Source organism: Arvicanthis niloticus, chromosome 20 (genome assembly GCF_011762505.2).
Source record: "Arvicanthis niloticus isolate mArvNil1 chromosome 20, mArvNil1.pat.X, whole genome shotgun sequence".
Lineage (NCBI taxonomy): Eukaryota > Metazoa > Chordata > Mammalia > Rodentia > Muridae > Arvicanthis > Arvicanthis niloticus.
This window is the reverse complement of record NC_047677.1, coordinates 26,161,397-26,185,519: the sequence shown is the minus strand read 5'-3', so window position 1 is coordinate 26,185,519 and position 24,123 is coordinate 26,161,397. Positions and strand designations below refer to the sequence as shown.

The window sequence follows — 24,123 nt, the reverse complement described above, 5'->3', positions numbered from 1 at the left end:
GGGGGCGCTTAAAGCCAACAGATGGCGCGGCCTCACCTAGGCGGTGCGGTGCGCCTTCCTGCTTCCCGAGAGCGTCTCAACCTCAGGCCTCGGCTCTGAGCAGGCGGGAGGCTGGGGTTGGGCCCCAGCCCTTGGCGAAATCGCGGACACGCAGACACAGCTCGGGCACGCTCCCAAGAATCGTTCCCTCCGCCACCCCCCCACCCCCCCCCCGCACCAGTCTCCCTCCTGCCCCTTGGGGGATTCCACGGGCTGCCATAGCAGCCAATGATATGGCATCCGCAGCCAGCGCAGGCATTTTCCCATCTGGGCGCCCTGCTGGGGTCAGGGCGGCTGTCGGGCTTGCGACCGGGAACGGGGTCCGGGGCTCCGGGTGAGGCGCGCGGGCGCGGGCGGGCGGAGCTCGGGCGCGGTGAGGGGAGCGCGGCGCGTCAGGAGGCGGGGACTGGCGCGGGGCCGCGCGGGGCGGAGGAGCGAGGGAAAGTTGATCGCGGACTTGAGCGGCGGCTGCGGCTCGGAACAGGACACGATGCACAGCCCGGGAACAAGTCCCACAGCAGCCGAGCGCTGAGCTGCGCAGCAAAGAGCGGGCCCAGGGATGGAGCACGCTGGTCCCGAGTCCCCGTGTGCCCCGTGTGGGGCAAGCCTCTTCTGATCTCGCTGTGCGTCTGAAGTTGCAGCCAGCGAGCAGCTCGCCGGGATCCGGCGGCCTGAGTGGATCCCAGAGCGACCTTCGCGCCGGCAGCAAGAAGCGGCTGTGGCCAAGACTGGAGCAGGTGGCCCGTGGGGGCAGAGCCCGTGACGAGCAGACCCCGAGGCGCGGCGCAACGCTGCTCCACCTGCGCACACGGTACCGGGAGCCCCTCGCTGCCCTTCTCTCCCCGACCCCCTTGCCTTCTCCCAGGCCAATTGCCCGCTGCGTGGGGTCAAAGTTAGAGCCTTGGGGCCGCGACCTCAGCCGGTAAAGCCACTTGTTCCCGGAGCGATCGTAGCGCGGCGAGCGCCGGGGTCTCCCCTCTGTCCCGCGTCCCGTTCCAGCCCGCGGCCGGACGCGCGGCAACTTTGATTCCAGGGAACTCCAGTTCCCTGTATGTTGGCCTTGGCAAGACACGCGCCACCCGGAGCCCCGTTTCGGGGCCGCGACATTCGCAGGCTTCGCTCTTCGCGCAACCGAGAGGGTCTGGGTCTAGCTAGGGTGAGAGAAGGTGTTGGGGACCATCCTGTCCCCTCTGAGCTCAGGGGCCCTAATTGGAGCGGGGAGGTGGGGTGTGGCACCTCCACCGCAAGGTGGACAGCGGCGCTGAAAGAACCTGAAGTCACGTAGTTCTCCTCCCTGCTCACCTTCCCATGCCCACAGGAGATCCCAGGGGACTTCTGCCACCTTCCCAGTAGTGGTACCTCTGGGTAGAAGCGTCCCTAGCAGCGTTGGGAATCGTGTGCCTCTCGCGCTTCGCTTTCTGCGCCCGGGGGCTGGCAGGCCTCGGGTAATGTCTACTCATCCCCAGAACCAACCCTGGGAACACTGCCCCTGTTGTCCTCGCAGGTCAGGCTGCTTTCGTAGTACAGATCCCGCGCATTCTAGGGTGGTGGCGAGGCGTCAGCCCGGCATTCATTTCTTTTTGCCCAGAGCGAGCACAGAGGAGGACCCCTGCCTCCGCGAGAGCCAAGCGGAGATCCTGTGCCCTTGGCCACTGCGACCCCGGGTCCCCCCAACCTCCCTGGCCCTGGCGTGGTGTCACACCTTGCTTAGAAATTAGCCTTGCAGGAGTAGTAACACGCCCACGCGCCCCAGAAAGAGGACACGCCCATTCTGCACACTTGGTCCTCTCAGCCAGAACAGACCTTGGCCCTTATCCCCTCATTCAGCCCCTTAGCAAATGCCTGCTACCCCAGTCTGGGTTTTGAAATAACCTAAAGGGGCATGAGGATTATTTGCGGGCCAGATTCTTGCCCTGAGAAGAATCATGCTGTGATTGGGGGTGGGCTTGTGGAGCAGGGTTGGGGCCAGGTGCGAGGTGGTGATGAGTCAGCCCACTGTGGCGGAAGCTGCTGGAAGGAACGAACGCTTGGCTCCTGGTGCAGGGGTAGGCGCAATGCGGCCAGCACCTATGGGGGTGGTAGGACCAGATGTCACTGCCAAGGAGGGGTGGGCAAGGGACATCTTGGCCATAGGAATAGAAGAGGCCCGCCTGGCAGAGAGAGCACGCGGTGTCTGCAAAGGCACTACAAAACCACTGGTGTGAAGAGAGCTGGAGGCGAGCATTTGAGGGTGGTATCCTGGCCCTGGCTGTACCCCCATAGTCACGTCTGTCCCCGCCTTCCCTAGTTCCGTCAGTTGGGCCCCTCAGGGCTGCTCAATAAATGGCCACACGGAGGTTATGGCCACAGAGAGTTGGGGTTCTCTCTCCGTCAGCACCCCTTTCCTACAAGCCACCTTGCCTGCCATTCCACCGGATGTGCTTCATTTCTTCCCATTCAGTATGATAAAGGCTGCTTTGCCAAAGTGTATGCAGATTCAAAACGCCTCACCTAGGAGATGAAGGCCTAGGGGAATCTTGGAACCTAAGGATGGCCTGTGGTACAGAATCTGCATTGGGGGTGGGGGACCCTGTTCGAAATGCAGATCCTCTATACTCCAGCCTAATCTCCAACAGATCAAGGCCTTGTATCCCCTAAGATTCTCCAGCGGTTGGCAGGCTGCTAAGTTTGTGCTGTGGAACCTTCTAGGACATTGGAATAGAAAGCGGATGAAGCTCTGCCCCGGACACCTATGTTAGGGTTGGGCAGCCCCTGGGGATGTTATGGGATTGTCCATTCCACGGGCTTTGGACAGATGTAGAGGGCACTCTGGCTTTCTGTGCAGCGTAATATGTTGCTATATGGTTGCTGGGGCCAGGAGGAGGTGGGCAGATTTCTGGAAACTGGATGCACAGGCTCCACCTCCAAGGTTCAGGGATGGGTGGACAATGTCCTTAGGCAGCAGGATCTGAGCAACTGTCTTCAGCCTCAACTGGCCCGCTGGTAATGCTTCTCAGGGAATGGTCACCGAGAAGGGGCTGCTTTAGAGCTCAAAGTGGGAAGAGCAGGGAGGGAGGATGCAGAAGAGACTCGGTCTCCAGCAGCCTTTGACATCCCACTTCTACTGCCCTAGGAGAGGTCCCTAGCACCAAGCTGCGAGGCTGGGGGTGGGCATGGCAGCATGTGCTTTCGAACCTGTGCCCTCAAAGCTGGTTGAAGCTGGGGTCAAAGGCCTGGCCGAGGTAATGATGTCACAGGTGAAAGTCATCCTCTGCATCCCAGCCCTGTCTTTACTCACGCAAGGTGAGTGCAGCTCTGCTATTGGGTAGGGTGGCTGGGAGGTCACCAACTGGCACAGCCATAGGCCTTATAGAACAGGAGGATTCCTGGTGTTGCTGGTGCTGGTGACTCCTTATTCATCTCAAATCCAACGGACTCCAGTCTAGCGTAATGGTCTCACAGTGTTCTTGGGCTGTCAGGTTGAAGAGATTCCATGTTCTCATGTGTAATTTTAAACATGAGCTCAGCTGCCTTTGAACTGGTTTATTTCCCATTCAATTATAGGTGCTTTGTAGCTTTTTTTTTTTTTTTTTTTTGAAAACCCCTTGTAATCTGGGTTCCTCTTGGTGCTAGGTCAACTCTATTTGTCCTTTAGTAGCTGAGCAATGTCAAGGTGGACACCAGGGGGTGGAACAATTCAGGATGGGAGCATTTGGCCCCCAGGGGATGAGGCCATGCTTCCGCAGGTCACACAAGTGATTCCGACACTGCAGGTACCTCCTACTCAGGAAGCCTTCCTGGCTTGGTGTGGAGCTATGAGTGGGAGGTAGGCTGCCTCTCTCTCTCTCTCTCTCTCTCTCTCTCTCTCTCTCTCTCTCTTTCTCTCTCTCTCTCTTTCTTTCTCCTATCTCTTCATCCCTCCCTCCTCTCTTGCCATCTTTCCCTGGTGCTTTCCACTGGTCTGCATGACTCTGGCATCCTGTTCTGTGAGAGCCCATGCCCTGTCTTTCCTCTGTGCCCCCGCCAATTCCCGTCCCCTGCTCCCCCACCTCCCGTGGCTACTGGCTACTGAATGGCCAGTGGTGTGGTTTGCATCCACTGTGCGCTGGCTTCACTGATTGGCCTTCAGTCTTCTCTCACCTTTACTGTTTGCTGGGCCCACAGCTGGGTTTGACTGTTCATGTCAGCTGTTGGGGGATGGGTGGCTAGTCCTCCCCATTTGGTGGATCTGGGCGCATGCTCTTTATGCTGAGATCACCAGCTCCCATGCTTTAAAGGCCTAGGAGGCAGATAAGAGTGGCGTGGGGGACTGGGCTTGGTGTTACAAATGCCTGCAATCCCAGTTCTTGGGAGGCTGAGGCAGGAAGATTACAAGTTTGAGGCCAGAGTGGGCTGCACGAATAGAAAGTTCCTGTTTCAAGCAAAGGAAACTAGGAGGCTGACGGGATGGCTCTGAAGCTAAAGGTGCTTGCTGCCAAGCCTGCTGGAACCCACAAGGTGGAAGGAGAGAGCCACACATGAAAGTTGCTGCCTCGCCTGCACAAGTGTGAACACACACACACACACACACACACACACACACACACTAAATAAATGTAAAAACATTTTTTTAAAAAAATACACTTAAAAACAAATAAAGCAAAGCAAAATATGAGACAATAGGGAGAGGTGGAGTCTGAAGAACAGAAGGGCCATCAAAAAAGAGCAGCTAGCTGCGGATGTAGCCCAGTTAGTAGAGTCCTTGCCTAGCATGCAGGATACTCTCAGTCTGACCCCAGCTCTGTAGAAACTATGGTTGCACACCTGTAAGCCCAGGCCTCAGGAGGTAAAGGCGGGAGAATCAGGAGTTCAAGGTTATCCTCAACTATGTTTGAGGTCAGCTGGGCTAGAGGATACTTTGTTTCAAAAGAAAAGGAAAAGAACCATCAGGCAACTATATAATGATGTCTGGGAGCATCATGACCCCAGATGCACCTTAGGAACTGGAAATTTCTAGAACTTGGTCAGAAAGTTTGCAGCAGTGATGAATTTGTGTGTGTACACAAAAAAGACAATTCAGAAAACGTGAGAACATTTATGGACCATCTTCATTTGGATCGGCTGTGGAAGCAGCTTGATGGAGGGTCACAGGATGGAAAATGCATACTTCTGCCCCAGTAGCCACCCCCACTTCTCCCCATCCCCCCGCCCTCAGTGTCAGTGAGAGACTGGCGTATTTAAGAAGTAGCCACTGGGAGCCAGCTTCTAGATTTTCACTATGGAATCTGATCTGGCTCAGCCCTGTGGAGTGGGGTGGGCACTGCTGCTCCTCCTTTCGCTCCCTTACGGATGGGTCTCAGGACTTTGCTCCTGGGCTCTGTCTTGCTCACTGGATAAGAGACATGTGGCCTTGGGTTGTACTGCTCAGCTGGAGACTGGCATTCCTATTTGTGTGTATTCCTCAAGTATGGGCAGGGATGGCAATGATAATAACGTATAGCCTGCATGAGTTTTAGGGACTAAGCAGAAACAGCATTGTGCCCCTGGGTTCTGAAGGCCCTGGGATGGCACTCAGCTTGCTCAGGCCTTGGCTTTCTCATCTGTAGAATGGGAATAATTTCCAGCCGCCTGTAGACTTGCTGTGAGAATCAACAAGGTGCAAACTACGAGAAACCTGGCCTCTGATGTACATGGGAAAATCAGATTGTTGGTTTTTTTTTTTTTTTTTTTTTTTTTTTTGTTGTTGTTGTTGTTTTTTTTTGCCTCTTTGATGTGATTTGACCTTGGGTGAGACACTGTAATAGAGGTGAGGTGTCCCTTGACTTCTACACGTGTACTTCTGTGTGTGTGTGTGGGGGGGTGTACATACATGTGTACCTGTGTGTGTGTGTGTTATCATAGGTTTTCACTTGGACTTATACTCCTAAAGTTAGGTCCTGCGGTTTCACAATAAAGTCTAGACCTTTGGCCATCTGATTAGGACTGGTAACATTGTATCCGTGTGTAGCTGAGAATGATGGGTAGAAGCTGAGAGTTTTCCCTGACCCTAGTCCCCAGGCTACTCTGAAACTATGTAGCCCAGGCTGGCCTTGAACATCTACTCCTCCTAGTGGGTCCTTCGGTCACTGACCCTCAGAACTTCACACACAGCATTTTGGGAGACTGTGGCTATCTCAACACTCACCTCCTGCTGCCATTCCCCCTGTACCCCGACTCCTGGGGCTGGCTGTTAACATTACTTTCTTCCTCTTTAAAGGACATCTTCTATTTGGAGAGAACCTGAGATGCCATTTGTGACAAGGGCTGGCACGCACACCACCTTGATTGTCTGTTTCTGAAAGAACACTGTGATTTGGGAGCTAATGAAAGAGAGAGAGAGGAAGGTAGAGGAAGTCAGGGGAGGGGAGGGGAGGGGAGGGTAGTAGAGGGGAGGGGAGAGAGGAAACAAAGGGGGCAGCTGGTACCCTGCCTGGCTCTACCTGTATTGACAGGGATGTGGACTTTGTCTTGCCTCTCTGAAGGCCCTGTCCTTCCCCGGGCACAACCCAAATCTAATGGTGTCTTTTAGGTTATATTTTTTCTTTGCCTAGAGAGAGAGAGAGAGAGAGAGAGAGAGAGAGAGAGAGAGAGAGAGAGAGAGAGAGAGAGAGAGATATCTGGTATCCATCCAGCCCCAGGCTTGCCTAGGTCTTCATCTGGAGCCCCCAAGGTTCCATGACCCTGGGAAGTTGGTGCCTCCCCTCTTTACAGTGGCCAAGAGAGTTCTGAGACCGTTTTTCAGGGAGTCAGTAGTGCATGGCTCTGAGACCCCTTTGCCCTGCTGTGAGGTCTGGGCTGTGTCTTATCGATAGATGCAGTTGAAGGGTAGGAATGCTGTATCTAGAAGGCCAGTGGGAGCTCCCAGCCTGTCCTCTGGGGTTCTGTAGGCCTCCATTCCCATGGTTGGGAGGCATCCACTCAGCCCCCACCTCATTCCAAGCATGTACCAGCTCTATATGAGTTAAGAGGCCTCTAACTGAACACCCACAGCATCCTTGCCTGACAGAAAAATAGCCCAGGACACACTCAGGGACCACTGTCCACTGTCTACTAACCACCCCGATGACAATATTAAAAACAGGGGTTAGGGATTTGCCTCAGTGGGTAGAGTATGGGGCTCTACCATATCAGAGCTGCCGTATCAGCCAGGCATGTAGGCTCACACCTACAATCTTAGCACTGGGGAGGGGGAGGCAGGAAGATCCATCCCGAGTTCAAGAACATCTTCAGCTTCAAAAAAAAAAAAAAAAAAAACTGGCAGTTTTGCTAGTGAATTTTATGACTACGCAATCCCCAGAAGTTACCCTTTCAACATATAATCACCGTGTCAACCTTGTGATACTCTTGTCATGGGACGTCTGTGAATGGCATTGACAGCACATCTCAGCACGGACGCTTGAGTGTTAGCTTTCTAGTGGCATCCTGTCCCCGTGACTCTTAAGCAAGCCAAGAAAGCAGCAGTCCTCTGTGGCCTCTGGTGTTTAGTTCCTGCCCCAACTTCCCTTCTGGATGGACTACAAGCCTCTGCTTCCCAAGTTGCTTTTGATCTTGGTGTTTGTCACAGCGGTAGAGAGCAAGCAAAGATGGGAGTTTTCCAAGCAGTGGATTGGGTGACCTGGAAGCTGAGCAGTTGGGGGAAGCATGGAGCATTGGGGGAACCTGTCCTCTCAGGCAGAAGTCTGTTGTGTCGTGGCTTGAGTGCTTAGGTGTTTTGAGGGGGGACACTTAGAACATAGGGCCCTCTCTCTTTTTCTCCTGGACTTGGGGCTGGAGTAGGTCTTGGGGTTCTAAAGAAGCCATTGTGTGCAGATAGATGCACAGGACCAGGTAAATGGCAACTCTCCCTGCCTGTGGCTTCTTCTCCCCCACTGGTCTAAGGGGGTATCCTTCAGGGGCACATAGGATCCAGGATGCTGGGCGGATGTAAGGCATCCATCTCTACGAGCTTGCCTTGCCGAAAAGGAATGCTACTCTTCTGTCTGCCTCTGTCACTAAGCAGCTGGCAAAGCATCTCTTAGGCCGCTGGAGACTGTGGCTTTACATTCTTCCAGAGGATAAAAAACAAAAACAAAACCCAAGTTTTTAAAAAAAATAATAAAACCTCCCTATTGCAAGCGTTACCGAGTAGTTAAAGTATTTTAAACACCACAAGGCCACTTATTCATTGGGCAGGTGTTTAATGAGCCCAGGCTGGATGGCATGTGCCGTTCTAGCCCCATGTGTTTCTGTGGTTCCTACTCCAAGGGAACAAATAGCATAGGCCTATGAGTGGCCAGTTTGTGACCTGTGACATGGACTTATAGGGTGTCTGAGCTAGTGCGAATGAGAAGAAACACTTATTAGGCATTTCCTGTGTGCCCAGGTCCAAACTTAGCCTTGCTTGCACCTTATAGCAACCCTAGGGTATAAGACCTACATTGATACCTGTTTTCCACAGATAAGAGACAGGATGCACAGAGAGGTTGTGCACTTTGTCCAAAGTCACACAGCTGGCAGATATGGAGGTAGATTTGAACCAAGGCTCTGAAACTCTTTAGTCATTACCATTATTGAGGGCAGAGTGAGGTCCCTGGCCAAGTAAGTGGAAGAAGATAAGAACAGAAAAAAGAGCCATCCTGGGGCCACAGAGGGCTGCAGCTGGTGTCTGGGTCACCCCCTCTCCTGCTGTCAAGCTAAGATGGAATATTTGGATATCTCCAGTACCTGCAGAGAATTTAAGAGAGGGGGAGTGGCCCAGACAGCCTTAGGAATGACCCAGGTGGCCACCTCAGCAGCTCAGAGGCCACAGGCAGTGTCACTTCCTTGTGGTACCTCAGAGCTATCTGTATGTTAAGGGTTTGAACAATATCCTTGCTCCACCCTGGCCCCCCACAGTGGGGCAGGCTGGCACCTGGCTCCCTCAGTACTCATGGCTTTGTTGCTTCATCCACAGATGTCCTCAGGCTGGGACTCATGGTACAGAAGCCTGGTGGGTGGATTGACGGTGTGGGCAAGGGCAGAGTGACTTGGAACCGGTGATGGTGATGATGAGGGAAGCATGCCCCTCCCCCACCCAGACATGCTGAGATATTAGTGACAGGTCTGCTGCTGATCACCCCCCCCCCCCCAGAACTTAAAGCTTAGGACCCTTACTTCTCATATGTTAAGCTGGAAGAAACCAAACCAAACCCTAAAACCTGCAAGTGGCTAACTCTCCTGATCTGGGGACCAAGACTCTCACAAGACACACAACAGTGCGTGACAGAACCAATGGTGACTCGTGCAACCCCTGCTAGGTCAATCTGTCATTTTTATTGATCCCCACCAACTCAGTGACGTGAGCAATAGGCAACCGGCTGTCTCAGCATGGCCACCTCCCAACCCAAAGAACAGTGTCTTCCTGATGGCTCCGACCCCTTACGCCCTCGCTCATTTTGACAACCATCTTCCCCAAAAGGCATGTGTGGCAGCAGATATTTATTAAGCACCACCTGTTTGCAGGAAACTACACACACACTCAAAACAGGGATGGGCTAGACATGCTGGTTCACACCTGTAATCCCAGCATAGGACGGCAAATTCAGGGCCAGCCAATGTTACAGGAAAGAGCCTGTTTCAAAAACAAACAAACAAACAAACAAACAAACAAACCAACAAAAGTAGTAGAAACAGACACACTACTGTCCTGGCCTTGGAACTTATTTGGAATCCTGTTTGGGGGACAGCTTTCTCTGGCCCTCTCTCTGCGTGTAGGTATGGTGCAGTTCTTTTTAGCGTCCTGTGTATGACTCAGCTAAAAGTGCCCAACTTTTGTTCTTCTCCCTTGGCCCCAGAGCTCCCACCTCACCTCAAGTGTCCAGGAAGCTGTTACCGGAAGGGCAGGGCAGGGTGTGAGGTGTGAAGGCCCGATGCTACAAGCTAGACCAGTATGGCTGACCTGCCAAGCCAGGTCTGCATTGCCTGAGGGCTATTGGAAACTGGAGCTTGGCCGGAAGAAGGGAGCCCATGAATAATACAGCGGGAGGGGAGGTTGTTATCTAGGTGACCTGGTTGCACCTGCGTGCTTCACAGCTTCCGAAGGAAGCCACCATGCAGGGCCAGGGTGTCAGAGGCAAGGCAGAGATCTTGGGGAAGGCAGGACAAACACCCCTATTCCAAGTGTGTTAGCTTTTCCTGAGCCTTCTTCTCTGGTGTTGGCCCTGTGCTTGCCTGTGTACGTATGTGTGTGTGTGTGTGTGTGTGTGTGTGTGTGTGTGCCTTCCTGTGTGCCTTGGCCCAGGTTCTCTTTTGCTGAAATGGCCTGGGTAGGGAGCAGAGGGCTCTTAGCTAGTGCCTGGGGTGGGACCAGGTGCTCTGGAATCCATTTTTTGCTTCTGTTCTCAGTCCTGTCAGTAACAGGGCCTGAACCTGGGGAAGCTCTGACACCCCCACCCCTAGATTTGGCAAGGGACATACTTCTCCCACACCTCCATAGTATCTAAGCCTGCATCGCTGGGTTATGGACGAAGCACCACTGACTAGGGCCTCTCATCTTGGAACTAGGCCTTTAAGGGATGGGACAGCTGTAATGGTCTGCTTGGGAAAGACAACCGCTGCTTGGCTTGGGTGAGTATCAACAGGCATCCTGTACCCAGTTTTATCTGTGTACCCTTGTAAACAAGGGGATTGTGTCAATCTAGAAGCCTCCTTCCCTAAATTCAGTCCTGGCTCATCTACTGTGAGCCACCAGGGAAGTTCACTAAGTGCTCTGTTCTGTTGTCTGGTCAGAAAAATGAAAACACCAGCACCCAGTTCAGAGGATTCTTGAGAGGATAAAATTATGTAAAAATAAAAGATGCTTAGAAAGAATGCCTGCCACACAGAAGAGTTGAGCATCTGCTGCTTTTATCATCATGATACCGGGCTCTGAGGTGTCACAGGTTTGCAGGCTGCCTGGGAGCTTTTACCCACGAGTGAAGTCTCCATGAATTGTTCTGGAGAGGGAGGCCCCTTCCTTTTACCCAAACTGAGGAAAGCTCAATAATAATTCATTTGGTGAGTGGCCAGAGAGAAGAAAGGGCATGTCTGTGATTGAGTATTGACGTTGGTGCCAAGCGAACCAGGACTTTTCCAGTTTCTTAACTGATGTGTACTATACAGAAATGTGTGATACATGGATACAGTCGGAGCTCCACAAAGCAACCAATTTCTCATCAGCTCCACTCAGACCAAAGAACCTCATCACTAAAGGCCATTTCTCCACCATCCCTCCAAGGCCACACCTACTCTGACTTTGTTATTATGGTACTGGCTTTGGACCCAGGGTCTCACTTAAGACAAGCTCTCCCACATGGCTACAGCCCAACTTATCTTCAAACGTAGATAAGCATGCAGTGTGCTGGCTCCGGGGTTCTAATGCACTGTACTTGCTGTGAGATTGTTCTTGCTTGTCTCAGCCCACTTCTGTTTCTCTGCAATATGACTGAGATATAATTGGACCATTCTAGTATGGATGCCCGATGATTTGAAACTGAGCTATCGCACAAAAAAGAATCCATGTGAACGTGCGTTTGTGTGCACACACACACATGTGTCTTTTGGCACAGACACACGAATGTGCAGTTCTCTTAGTGTGTCACTGTCCTCGAACCGATACAAACCCATGGCTTGGCTCTGACAGCTCGCTAGACACTGACTTGATACCTGAGAGTGTGGTTTCTTCAGTTTTATCTCTCTTTAAGACTGTGTTTTAGTTTTGGCTCTGTGCATTTCCGTATAACTATTAGAAGCAGCTTTTGAACATTCCCCAAAAGCCCTGCTGAGATTCTGATTGCAATTGCATCGAGGAAAATCGACGTCTTTGCAATATTGAGTTTTCCAATCCATTAACAAGATGCACCTCGTCATTTATCCATGTCTTAATACATTTCTTTCAGGAATGCATTTAGGAGTCTGTAGCATCTCTTACGTCTCTTATAAGGCTTATTTCTATGGGTTACTTGTTCTTAAGTACTGTTATAAGTGATATTTTCTCATATTCAACCACCTATTTGTCATAGAAGTATGATTTATTAAAAAATACTGGCCCATATCTTAAAAACTTTGTCTAATTTCTTTACTAATTCTGGCAGTTTATCTACAGACTTCTAAAAAACATTTAGAACACATGACCATGTTTTTCTGGAGATATAAGATTTTTATATCATGCTTTTGGAGACTTTTTTTTTCTTGTCTTATTGCGATGGCAAAGTCTTTTGGCCTAAGACTGGATGTCAGCGGTAGAGAGACTTTTTTCCAGTTCACACCTAACACCAAGGACAAAGCTGTAACTGTTTGCTACTGTGGTGTTTGCTATGGCTATTTTGTTGATGCCAGTTATAAAACTAAGATTTTATTCTAATCTCCCCCCCCCCCAGTTATGGCCAAATGCATATAATAACATAAAATTTGCCACTTAGCTCTCAGAGACACGACTCATCTGTTAAGAGCACTCGCTGTTCTTGCAGAGGACCTCAGTCTGGTTTCCAGATCAGTCAGGAGGTCACAGTCGCCTGTAACTCCAGTTCCAGGGGGTCTGACACCTGCTGCTGGCCTCCTTGGGCACTGTATTTATGTGTGCATACCCATACACAGACACACATAATTAAAAATAAAATCTTGGAAATACTGCCACTTGAATGGTGTTGAAACTTACAGCTCAGCAGTGGTGAGTACGTTTGCAGCTGGGAAGCTGTGTGGTTCTCCATCTCTGCAAGTCTTTTACTGGGCTAAACAGAAGTCCACTCCTGTCACCGACTAACTCCCCATTCCTCCCCTCTTCTACTCTTGGTGACAGCCACCTTCCTTCTTGTTGCCGTGAACTGGATGACTCACGGTGTCTTGTGTGTTTGGCTTTCTTCACTGACTTGTGTTTTCTAAGTTCTGAATACTTAACTCCTTCTTATGGTCAAATAACATTCTGCTGAAGACGCGCCGTGTTCTGTTTACTGTCCAGGCATGGCTGGCTGTTTAGATTTTTGCTTTTGGTCCAGTTTTGAATTGAGTCGTTTATTGCTTTCGAGTTGTAGAATCTTTTTTAATTCTGGCATTTAATCTCTTATCAGATAGATGAGTTAAGAATAGTTCCCTATTTTGAGGGTTCCCTTTCTTCCCTCTGTGGAGAGAGTCCTTTGATGCACAGAGATTTTTAGTCCAATAAATTCTAAATATCTTTCTTGCTGGGCAGTGATGGTCACACACGCCTTTAATCCCAGCGCTGAGGCAGAGGCAGAGGCAGAGGCAGAGGCAGAGGCAGAGGCAGAGGCAGAGGCAGAGGCAGAGGCAGAGGCAGAGGCAGAGGCAGAGGCAGAGGCAGAGGCAGAGGCAGAGGCAGAGGCAGAGGCAGAGGCAGAGGCAGAGGCAGAGGCAGAGGCAGAGGCAGAGGCAGAGGCAGAGGCAGAGGCAGAGGCAGAGGCAGAGGCAGAGGCAGAGGCAGAGGCAGAGGCAGAGGCAGAGGCAGGCAGATCTCTGAGTTTGAGGCCAGCCTGGACTACAGAGCAAATTTCCAGGACAGCCAGGGCTATACAGGGAAATTCTGTTTCAAAAAAAGAAATAAAAATAAGTATCTTTCTTGCTCTATCATTGTCTGGGCTTTAGTGTCATAGCAAAGAAGTCACTACTGTATCCAGTGTCATGAGGATTTCCCATGCGTTCTTCTGGGAAGTTTAGAGGTTTGGTTCTTGTGATGCCTATTCTTGGCTGGCAACTTGATTACATCTGGAGTTAACTAAAACCCAATCAGCTGGGTATACCCGTGAGAAATTCTTGTCTTAATTAAATCACTTGAAGTGGGAAAACCTTTTAATCTAGATCTTTTGAGGTGGGAAGATACACCTTTCATCCAGATATTTTGAGGTAGGAAGATCCAGCTTTAATCTGGGCCACACCTTCTGGTGGCAGTCCATACAAAGGACCCAGAAGAAGGAAGCACTTGCTCTTTGCCTGCTTGTTTTTGCTGGCAAGCCCATTCCTTCACTGGTATTAGAGCATACTTTGGCAAATACTGAAGACCAGCTGAGACATCCAGCCTTATGGAATGAACAGCTACTGGATTCTTGGACCTTCTCTTGGTAGACAGCCATTGTTGGGTCACAGCCTATAAGCCTGTCTGTCTGTCTGTCTGTCTGTCTGTCTGTCTTCATTCTGTTCCTTGAATACTCTAATACAGTTCATAAGTTTGTTTCTCTCTCTGTTCCATTTTGGGTTCAGTTTTGCACACCGGGTACGATAGGACTTAGCTGGACACTCCTGCATGTGGTTAGTTTCCCCTGTCCCATCTGTCCTTTCCAGACTTGGTACCTTGCATAAAACCAACTTACTCTGTGTGCTGGTTTGTTTCTGGATTGCATTCTATTCCACTGGTCTGCATGCCTTTCCTTCTGTCAGTACCATATGCTTTGATTATTGTAGCTTTGTAGTCAGTTTTAAAGTATTTGGATGGTTTTAACTGTAGTTAGGGGATTCTATGAGATTCTGCTTCAAATCTTGTGATGGATTTTTCAATTTCTGTGAATAGCACCACTGGGATTTTTCTTTGCAACCTGGTCTCACTATGTAGCCAAGGCTGACCTTATATGGGCCACCTGCCTCAGCCTCCTGTCTAGCGGGGATTACAGGTATAGACTACCATGCCCACTTCCCACTGGGATTCTGATGGTACCGCATTCAATTTGCAGATTGTTTTAGGAACTATGACAGTATCCTGACAGCACTGAGGTCTTGGGATGAGCATGGGATAGCTTTATACTTATTTACCCTCTCAGCTCAGTCTCTTCCTGCAGATGTTCTACAGCCATTGGTGTCCACATTTGTCCAAGTTAGACTTCTAAATGTCTCCTCCTTTTTGGTGCTATCATGAGTGGGATTGCCTTTTCTACTTATCTTCCGGGTTTCTTTCATTGTCTGTCTTAGAAATACAGCTAATTTTTTTTTTTATGTGCTGTTATGTATCCTGCAACTTCATCGAATGTGTTTATTCCTTCTGCCGGACTTTCGTAAGCTCGCAGGTCACACACCACTCAGCTCCTGTTCCAGGTACACCGTCGTCTCTTCTTGCTTTGAATTTGGTTTTTTAAAAATTTCTCTTTGTTGCCCAGTTGCATTATCTAGAGCTTTGAAAAAAAAATGACCTGTTTTGTATGTATGTGTACGTGTGCTTGCATATGTGCAAGTGGGGGCCTTAGAAGGTGTTGGGTCCTCTGGAGTTGGAATTCCAGATGGCTGTGAGCTGCCTGATGTGAGTACCGAGAACTCGGATCTTCTATGAGAACAAGTGCAAACTGAGTCATCTCTCCTGCCTCTTACGGGAACCTTTAACGAGGCTGTAGACTGGACGTGTCAAGAGCAGGCACCTTCACTATGTTATCACAGTCAGGAGAAGCGCTCAATCCTTCACTCTTGAATACAACATCTGTTAAAGATATTTTCCACATGTGGCATCTTCCGTTTCTTTTGCTAAGAGCTTCTCGTTTGTTTTGTTTTTGAGACAGGGTCTCACTATGTAACTCTGGCTGGTTTAGAACTCAGTATGTAGACCAGGATGGTCTTGAACTCACACAAATTCGCCTGCCTCTGCCCCCTGCATGCTGGGATTAGAGATGTGCACCACCACACCTGGCTTGTACGGAATTCTATCAACTATTGTGTACATTGAGACGCTAATATAAAAATTTCTTCTTTCTTCTGGCAATGTAGAGAATTATAATGTTGGATTTTCAGAAGTTAACATAGCTTTCATTCCTGGAATAAATGCAGACATACATACACACATGCACATACACGGAGACACTGAACATACAGACACATGTGTACATGCAACACATGCACATGAGTGCACACATATGCACATGCGCACACATGTATGTATCCATGTACACACATGCAGGAACATGCACACATATGCACACACATACATGCATATGCATATACATATATACACACATGCACAGGTGTGTGTATGCACACACACATGTATCCACCCCATGTGCACTCATGCATGCACACACATACACATGCCCACATACACATATGCACACACATGTGAATACACACACACACACATACACACACACACACACACACACTTTTCAAAGCTTCTCTCTACCACCCACCAGCTCCAGCAGTTTTGTTCTGCATGACAGCAGTTTGCTGTGTTGGGATTGATTTTATTTCCACGTGTGCTCCCGGACTTCCCTTTCTTGTGATCCGACTTTCCTTATTGGATCACAGTCAAATTCCGCTGGTTTTTGATCCATCGGGAACCGTTCCTGTTTTTTTCCTGTTTTCTGGGAAGGTTTGTGCTTGTGTTCTCCTTGTTGGCTGAGTGGTTCAGCTGTGTGGGCTCGGGCTTCCTGATGGGAAGGTTATGAACTGTAGTTCCCAATTCTTACAGTCATGGGGCTATGTTAGTGTTTTGTGTGTCATTTTAGTAAATTGTATTTTATGAGAACTTTATCATTTGCTACTTTTCAAGTCAGTTGACAACAAAAACACCTCCTTGGTTTCTTATTTAACTTTATTTATTTATTCAGTGTAAATACATATGTGTATGTGCATGTGAGTATGCATGCATGTGAGTGTGCATGGGTGTCTGTCTGTGCTGCCTTTGTGTGGCTGAAGAGATCAGAGGACAGCTTCTTTCCTTCTACCTTGTGGATCCAGGAAATCAACTTTCATTCATTTTTTAATACATCCTCATTTGTTTATTATTTATTTATTTTATGTGTATGGGTGTTTTGCATGTTATGTATGTCTGTGCACTGTGTGCATGCCTGGTGTCTGAGGAGGCCAGAAGAGGGTGTTTGAGTTCCTGGAATTGTAGTTAGAGCTGGTTGTTTTAAGCCTCTGTGTGGTACTGGGAATTGAACCCAAGACTCCTAACTGCTGAGACATCTCTCAGCCTCATGTGTCATTATAGTTAAGGTAGAGATTCTGTAAATAGGATGAGGTTTTGCAATTCAATCTGTCTTTGTCTTTCGAGTATTTGTTCCATTTACATTTAAGATACTTGCACACACACACACACACACACACACACACACACACAAATCAGGTGTTCTCAACAATCTCAGAAGTTGCTTTCCATACAGTGTTTATTTTTTCTGAGGCTGGATTAATTCACTTAATATAGTAAATTTTGAACTCAATTAATCCCCCCTGCATTCTGTGCTCTTGTTTTCTTTATGATAGATAAATTCCCATGTGTGCGAGTGAGTTTCTCTTATCCCTCTGTGTGTTGATGGACAGCTGGGCTGGCTCCATTTTCTTGCTGTTGTAAATGGTGGATGAGCAAGGGAACCCAGGGTCTCTGTGGTGGGAATCAGGTTCCATCGGTGTGTACCCAGCAGTGGTATAGACTTTATTTCACCTTAGCTTGATATCTTTAATTAATGTCTGAAGAGTTTCAGTTAGAGTGTTCTCTGTATTTTGCTTCTGACTCTTAGGTCACCGTGTTCTGTGTATGTCTTAAGCTATCTTTAAAAATCAACTTTTCACCCCTGCATTTCTGTGTGTGCGTCATTCTGGTTATTTCCTGCTCACCTGTTTCCAATCTATTCATCTTCTCTTTGACTGTATCTAATTCGCTGTCAAGCCTATCTATTCAGTCCTTGACTTTAAATTACTCATTTTTGAATTTTGTTTTATAGATAGGCTTGGGATCTGTCTCATACATAAATGAGGCTGGCTGGCCTTGAACTCACAGAGAGCTACCTGCCTCTGTCTCTGGAATGCTGGGATTAAAGGTGTGCACCACTATGCCTGGCTTTCAGCTGGGAATTTATTGTGTTGTTTTTAATTCTCTGGTAAGCGTGTCCATCCTTTTGGTCACTTATTTTTGCAGGTATACTGCCACTTCCTAAGACATAGGCTTAGGAACTTTTTTTTTTTTTTTAATAATGTATTTATTTTATGTTTATGAGTACACCATTGCTCTCTTCAGACACCAGAAGAGGGCATCAGACCCTATTTCAGATGGCTGTGAGCCATCATGTGGTTGCTGGGAATTGAACTCAGGACTTCTGGAAGAGCAGTCAGAGCTCTTACCCACTAAGCCATCTCTCCAGCCCAGCTTAGGAACGTTTAAGCTCATATTTTAAAACTCTTGTTTCTGCAACATATCACGATCTCCTGTTTTCCTTTGTCCTGAATGTAATGCGGCTGACAACTTTGTGACTGTCAAGTCCTTCTGCATGACGGTCTGGAGTATTGGGGGCTGTATATCCTTGCAGAGAGGACTCAGGGTATCACCAGGCAGACAGTAGGGTGGCCACTCCCACTCTTCACTGCTTCCTTCTCTGAGGAGGTCCCAGGGCTGCTTCTGCTTCCAAAGTGTGCATGCTGGGTGACACGGTGACCGCGAGCGTGAAGAGGCAGCTCCGGAGGCTTCTTGCTGCACCTCTTGCTGTCACTCACGACTGTACCCTTCCCAAGCAGGGCCACCCAAGGAATGGCTCAAGGACAGCTTCCCAGTCATTGAATGTGGGTATTAGTGTTTGTGGAATGTAGCCGTCCAGCAGCCACGGGAGAACTGGGTTTACCTGAAAGCAGGGCTGGAAAAAAAAAAAAAAAAAGGGGGGGGGTGAGAGAAGAATGAAGTCAAGACAAAGTTCTGATCAAGGCTCCAAGTTTAGTAATAAACATAGCATATATAAAGGAAAAAACCACAAAACCCATCCCCTGCTTCAGGTTGGAGTATGTTGCAGAGCAAGGTCAGTGCAGGCAGCCCAAACAGCTAACTTCCCATGGGAATCTGCAACCGCAGCCAAGGCAGATGTCTCTGTCCAGGTTGATAAGACCCTGGCGTGGCAAATGTTCAAGGTCTGCTTAGCCTGCTCAAAGCTGGGAAGGGCCTGCTAGGAATGCTACAGTGGGATATAATGTAGTCCTAGAGGCTGCCGTGAGAAATATGTGGAGTCCCTAGTCAGGGACCCGGCAAGGCCCACAGGAAGTCCCTCCAGCCCACCAGACCACAGGAAGTCCCTCCCACCCACTAGGCCACAGGAAGTCTCTCCTACCCTCCAGGCCACATGAAGTCCCTACCACCAACCAGGCCACAGGAAATCTCTCCCACCCTCCAGGACACAGGAAGTCCCTCCCACCCACCAAGCCACAGGATCGGTATTCCCAATGTTGACTGGGACTTAGAGAGAGTGTGTGTTGAATGATTGAGTGACTTGCTCCAAGAGGTGGGAGTTAACGATCCTTTAAGAGAGGAGATTGGTCACTGGGGGCGGGGTGGGGTCCCTGCTGAGACACTAAATTACCTATTTTTAAATTTTATTTATTTTAATTTTATTTATTTATTTATTTATTTACCAGATTACCTATTTTATTGTTTGAGTTTGTTTATTTACTGTGGGTGCTGCACTCCCCTCTCTGTGTGCACATGCATGCAGAGGCTCGATGTCCGTGTTGGATAGCTCCCTCAATTACTCTCTTTTTTTGTGTGTATGTACATGTGGTGGTATGCATGCGTGTGTGATGTGTATGCATGTGTGTGTGTGCATGTGTGTGTGATATGCATGTGTATATGTGTGCGTGTGTGGTATGAGTATGTGCGTATGTGTGGTGTATGTGTGTATATGATGTACATGTGATGCGTATGTGATATGTGTGTATGTGTGTGTATGTGGTGTGTGTGTGTATGAGTGCATGTGTGTGTGTGTTCCCCTTCTTCTTATTCTGCTGAAGCAGTGTCTCTGCCTGAACCTGGAACTTCTGTTTTATGACAGACAGTCAGCTAGCTTGCTTTGTAAATCCCTTCCTGCATCTATCACCACCTCCCCCAACCCCTTGCTTGGTGCTGAGGTGGCAGTTCTTGTCTCATGAGTGCTGGGGTCCAAACCCAGGTCCCCATGCTACACAAGAGCCACTCTAGCCCTCTCCACCTTCTGTCCCGGGACAGGGTCTCTCTGTGGATTTGGCCAGCGAGCTCCGGGATCGACCACACAGCAAGCTTCTATGACAGATGCTGGGATTTGAACTTGAGTCCTCATCCCTGTGTGGGAGGCACTTTACCAACTGTGCAATCTCCTCAACCCTTAAATTTATCTCTGAATACTGAGTAGGGCACATGTAAAACTCCAAAGTCCCCAAAAGGTATCTAGAGAGACGCTAGGCCTGGCTTCTCAAGTTCTCTCCACTAGCATGTGTGTACATGCGTATGTATGTGTACACACACTCAAATGATGACAGCGATGTGATGGTGTTGTATGGATGATGATGACGGTGGCAGTGTTTAACTATGACAACTGATGATGGTGATGATGAAGGTGATGGTGATGATGGTGATGATGAAGGTGGTGGTGATGATGGTGATGATGATGGTGGTGGTGATGATGTCAGTATTGGCCGCAATCATGACAATGACAATGGTGACGATCATGCTGACCACAGTGATGATGGCAACTGACAATAGTGATGTTGACGACGATAGTGACAACAGTAAAGATGACAAGAGTGATGATGTCCAATGATGTTGGCAGTGACGATGACGAGGATGTCAATGGCCGTGACGGTCGATTACTTCTAGTGCCCAATGTGAGCTTGCTCATGTGAGGCCTCATTTCTTCCCTCCAACAACCCTCATCTGTTTCAGAGAGGAGGGAAACTGAGGCACAGAACAATACAGCTGCTCGCTCAGGCTCACACACCTGAGCAAGTAGAATGTGGACCCCGTGGGTCTGGCTGTTTATCTCAGGACCTTTTGCGCTCTGTAGTTCTTGGTAGAGCATCAGGCTAGCCAGGTCGGTGCTGACCCCCATCCTGGGAGACATTCAAAGAAATGATCGCCAAGGCTCTCCCAGACAGCTCTGTTCCCGTCTATGGTTTCTGCTTCTCCCTACCTCGGGGCCATCTTCTCTCCGGAGGAGCCCCTGGGTCCTCTTCCATTCCTGCTGATCCCCTTTAAGCCCTCAGGAGCCCTTTTAGCATCTTATGAGCCAAGAGGCCTGCCTAGCCTCCCTCCTCACAGGGATAGTGGTGAGCACAAAGTGTGCACCACTTAGCTGCATAGTAGGTCTGTCCAACCAGGAACTGTCTGTGGTGTCCTTGCCTGGTCCCCTGCCTCACTGCCTCTTCATAGTCGTTTCTTCCCGCCTCTATCCTCCCCGATTGCCAAGCTCAGTTCTAGGAGCACCTTTAAGCCTGGGGATGTGGATGGGGGCACATGGGAAAAAGCCAAGTAAAATTCCTCACTGGGAACAAATCTCATTTTCCAGAAAGTCTTGACAAAATGAGGCATTAAATTACAATATTTTGGAGAGCGTCGTAATTCTATTGCAGACAGCCCTTCATCATGGCATCTGAAAGCTGAGAAAATACAAAACTCATTAGATTAAAATAAACCACCTACCGCTCAGGAGAAAAGCTTATTTATCAATATCAATTTACTTGTGATTACGCCGGCCCGCAATTTGTTATTTTTAGGAATTATGATTTGTGTATTGCTTATACACATGTGAAATTTTTTTTTAAATTGAGTATTTAAAAAAAAAGATATCCTTGTCCTTAGCAAAGGTTAGAAAGTGATTTCAGGGTGGCGGGAGAGAGTTATAAACATAAAGAGATGGGAGGCGGCAGAACAGGGTGAGCTGTGTGATGCTCGTGTGACTCCCCTCATGAGCCTTCGGACACATCTTGTGTACCTCTTGGGACAGGAGGTTCACTATCTATTAGGAATATACTCCATCCTTTGGATATCTAAGCTAATTAAGATGCCTTTCCTCTGAATGACTCAAAGGTTGCTTTTAAAATGTTGCACAGAACTCCCGGTGTGCTCTTGCCCACACTGGCTGAGTCTCAGGTTCAAACCTATCCCCTCAGAGCTCAGTCTTTGCACCTGTGAAATGGGCATGCCATCTGTGTACCCTGCTGTCTCCTGGGGAACCAGTATGGGAAATGTTCATATTAGAGATGTGTTGTTTTACATTTTTATTGCCAAAGCATACAGAGAACATGAAGTTAGCCATTTGAGTCATTTTAAGCATGTGGTTCTGTGGCACTGAATACTATTGGACAGCATCATGACCATCTACCTTCTGGAACTTTCTATCATGTGCAACTGAAACTGTGCCCCATTCGGCACTCCCCAGTACCTGGTACCATCCTTAAACTTTCTATGAACTTGATTGGCCCAAGTAGCTCATATAAGAGGGGTCCTAGGGTCTCCCTCATTCACCTTAGTTAATGTCTTAAACTCCCCCCTGCTTTAGTGTGGGCCAGATTTTCCTACAGTTTCGATCATGGTTCTCAACCTTCCTAAGGCTGCAATGCTTTAATACAGTTCCTCAGGTTGTGGTGACCTCCAACTACAAAATTATTTTGTTGCTACTACATAACTGTAATTTTGCTACTGTTATGAATTGTAATGCAAATATCTGATATACAGGAGATCTGATATGTGACCCCTTTGGGGGTTGTGACCCACAAGTTGAGAACTACTGCTTTAGGTTAAAAAATATTGTGGCTGTACATGCAGCAGAGCACGCAGACAGTAAATAAATTAATGTTGGGGCTGGGGAGATGGCTCAGCTGGTTAAGAGCACTGACTGCTCTTCTAGAGGGCCTGGGTTCAATTCCCAGCAACCACATGGTGGCTCACAACCATCTGTAACTCCAAGATCTGACACCTCACATAGACATACATGCAGGCAAAACACCAATACATATAAAATAAAAATAAATGAAATTTAAAAAGTGTGTGTGTATGCATCATACATGTATATGCATGATATGTGTGTGTGTGTGTGTGCGCGCAAGCGCACCAGTGCACCACAGCACACTGTGTGAAGGTCAGAGGACAACACTGTCGATTCCCTCCTTCTACCTCTACATGGTGTACTGGCTGGTTTTGTGTCAGCTTGACACAAGCTGGGGTTAAAACAGAAAAAGGAGCCTCCCTTGAGGAAAGGCCTCCATGAAATCCAGCTGTAAGGCATTTTCTCAGTTAGTGATGGTGGGGGGAGGCATTGTGGGTGGAGCCATCCCTGGGCTGGTAGTCTTGGGTTCTATAAGAGAGCAAGCTGAGCAAGCCAGGGGAAGCGAGCCAGTGAGTAACAGCCCTCCATGGCCTCTGCATCAGCTCCTGCTTCCTGACCTGCTTGAGTTCCAGTCCTGACTTCCTTTGGTGATGAACAGCAATGTGGAAGTGTAAGCCGAATAAACCCTTTCCTCCCCAACTTGCTTCTTGGTCATGATGTTTGTACAGGAATAGAAACCCTGACTAAGACATGGGGTCCTGGGATAGGACTCGGGTTGCTAGACTTGTTCAGTAAGCACCCCTATCATCTAGTTGGCCCAGATTTCCTTACCTTTAATGGTGAAGGTTCCCCCACTGTGTGAATATGCTGCGTTTTGCTTATCTATTTGGTCACGAGCAGTCAGTATTTGGTAGGTCCAACCTTTTGCCCATTGAGTTGATGTTGTTCTGAAAACTGGTGTACAAATGTCCGTCTATGCTTGGGAACAAGAGTCTGACAACCTGCAGCGATGGCTAAAAGAGGAACAGAGCCTGGTGAGTTGAAGGCAGGAATCTGACAATCCAAGGGAAGGAGGAACCCACTTCTGACTGGATGTGTGGAAGCTGTTCGCTGACTGACTGCACAGATGGAGATAAATTTTCTCAGATGAGAGAGGCAAAGACAGGAGCCTCAGAGAAGAGATGAGATTGTCGTGTCTTCGAATGGGAGCCCATGCTCTTGGGCAGATGGCTCACAGAAGGAGGCAGATGCTGCTTGCAGGGTGTGGAGGGTGTGCTGGCCCAATGGCCCTGGGTTGCTCCCTCATCCCATGCTGGGACAGATGCCTGGAATGATGTAGGAAGAATGCTAAGGACCCCCTTTCAGGAGGATCCAGGATGGTGCCACTTGGCACCAGAACTGTGCCTGGAGAGCAGGGCTGGACACTCAAGGTGGGGCCAGCAGTGCTCTGAGGAGAGGAGCCCAGCCCAGCACACTGGTGACTGGCATGGGAGGTGTCAGCATGGCGCTATGCCTGGCCAGACTCTGCAGCCTGCTAACTTTAGCTGAAGCATGGGAGAAGAGGTTGAGTTTGACCAGTCTGTTCTTGCTCTTATAACTTGATGCAGGCGGT

At 48.9% G+C, this 24,123-nt stretch overlaps 1 protein-coding gene across 1 annotated transcript in view; it reads left to right on the top strand.

Annotated features, from left to right (window-relative positions):
- The first annotated feature begins 466 nt into the window (after positions 1–466).
- Positions 467–24,123, top strand: part of Cdh23 (cadherin related 23) — a 382,247-nt gene continuing 358,590 nt past the window's right edge. The window contains exon 1 of the mRNA XM_034524155.2: positions 467–850. The gene's annotated coding sequence lies outside the window, so the exon portion shown is untranslated. The remainder of the gene's footprint in view (positions 851–24,123) is intronic.